Source organism: Glandiceps talaboti, chromosome 9 (assembly GCF_964340395.1).
Source record: "Glandiceps talaboti chromosome 9, keGlaTala1.1, whole genome shotgun sequence".
Lineage (NCBI taxonomy): Eukaryota > Metazoa > Hemichordata > Enteropneusta > Spengelidae > Glandiceps > Glandiceps talaboti.
In genome coordinates this window covers 15,854,867-15,857,302 of record NC_135557.1, presented here as the reverse complement: position 1 = coordinate 15,857,302, position 2,436 = coordinate 15,854,867, and positions in this window count along the sequence as shown.

The window sequence follows — 2,436 nt, the reverse complement described above, 5'->3', positions numbered from 1 at the left end:
CAGATATTTTTAACGGTGCTTTTTTTTTTATTTATCTAGCTCATCTGCCATCAAAAAATGACAGGAAGTGACGACATCGTATACAAAACCATCAGCTGGTTCATCTCGGTACACACAAGATGAATACTCTCGCCCACACGTACGGCGAACACTTTCATAATATTTCTGCTGACGCAAAGTGATTAATACATATTGACCGTGTGACGACCACCAACCAATAACGGGACATATTTCATATTGATGTCACAAACCAATGACAATCAACGTTATAAATCACAAAGGAGATAATATTCATAAGTACAGTTATTAAAATCAAGATTTAGAATTCATGTTATTTGACCAACTTCAATGTTTGTCCAGTGTTCTACTAATTCTTTGAGACCCTGTGTGTGCTCTCTTTGGGGGTGGGTGGTGCTTATATAATAAACTTAGGGCGTTGTCTTAATTTCCCTGAATAACATTTGACTTGGTCACAATATTTAGTCACAGAGCATATTTTATAAATACTAACCGTTTCTACTTTACTTTGGGTTTTTATTTTCTTAGCGGATATGATAAATTTTACATCATAATATTCAAGTTTTGGTTATCTTTTTCAAAACTTACTCTTTACGAGTGAAAATACTGCAAAACATTTATTGTTAGGTTTTTGAACTGTTGCAATTTTATCAGCAAAATATCAAAATGGAGTAAGAAAATAAAAATTCGAAATAGATCAGAAAGTTTTTTACTTTCTTTTATGTAAAAAATTATCGATTGGAACTATGTCTCAACATTTGGTACTGACTGTCATCCTAAAATACTGATAATTTTGGAAATGTGCGTTGTAAAATGAAATTCAGTATTTTGCGGCAACAAGTTATTGTCGCCATCTTTGGAATAAACTCCTTAGCAACCATATCTGGATCTCAAGACAAATCAAAAGGTAACAGATGAACTACCATACGACAGTTTGGGTTAGAGTGCGGCATCTGATTGGCCGTTTCCAAAAAGATAAACGGACATCTACCAATGAGAAGTTTGTGACTTTTACTACTGCCCGACAACTTGAAGAAGCCTAGCTGTCAGATTTGGTGACTTACCGTCTTATTCGAAGTATGCCCCAAGCGCAAGGGCTGAGTGACTAAATGACTTGCATCTAATTGTTGCGGTTTGTCCCCCCCCAGGGCGTAGTTCGTGCGCCTTACAATAACTAGTAGAGGATCTTACAGAGACGTAAGTTACGAGGTTGGGTAATGAGACTATTGATAAGTGTCATGTTAATTTTTGACGTGTCATTACAGCTAGAATGATGTTGGTGTGGTGTTTTCACTCATGGGACATTACGTTTTTGACACAACATAGACAATTTCAACTCTAGACTAGCAATAACAGAGACACAACAAACAGCCTAATCACATTGAACAGCGTTGCTATTAATTCTTTCACAGTGCAGTAAAATCAAGCGTGTAATGAAAACATATGGACTTGGTGACATTAATGGCTCGCGCTACAATTGTTTATTTTCTAACTGATAATGAATATATCGACTTCACTACTTCTACATCCCCACTGTTTGCAGCACCTATATAAATGTTTCTTTTGCATTAGAAGTTGTCTGAGGGTGTGTATAAAATGTCATTTTAAATGAGTGAAACACTAAACCAACACCATTTTAGCTGTAATCCAAAAGAACATCTGGAATGCTCATACACTACACTACACTACACTACACTACACTACAGAACAGAACAGAGGAAAACGTGTACATCTACATAGCACGATTGTCTACATTGAATACACAACCTTTGACAACAAGAAACTCAACTGTTGTACTGTTATTGATTGAAAAGAAGTAAGACAGTATCAAAACACGAATATCGATTATTCTACTTTTATTGTTCTAGTTAATCGATACTTCGGATATGAGATGAGAATTACAGTTAGGAGGAAATAAGCTGTGTAGGTACAAAAGTAGGAAGAATGGATTCATTTGTTGCTTGTGTCTGTCTGTTGTAGGGGATGACTCAAATACACTGGAATACAATTGTTGCATGTGTCTGTCTCTTGTAGGGGTGACTAAATACATCGTAATACAATTGTTGCATGTGTCTGTTGTAGGGGGTGACTCATATTGGAATACAATTATTGTTGTATGTATCTGTCTCTTGAAGAGGGTGACTCAAATACATTGTAATACAATTGTTGCATGTGTCTGGCTCTTGAAGAGGGTGACTCAAATGCATTGTAATACAATTGTTGCTTGTGGCTGTCTGTTGTAGAGGGTGATTTATATAATAATAATAATAATACAATTGTTGCATGAGTCTGCATGGCATATAGTCTGCAAGTAGTGTACAATCATAATATGATGCATGTTTTTTTGTTTTGTCTGTCAAAATTATGACAGGGACGTGCGCTGTCTTTCATGTAGTCCTCTAGTAAATCACCCTCTGC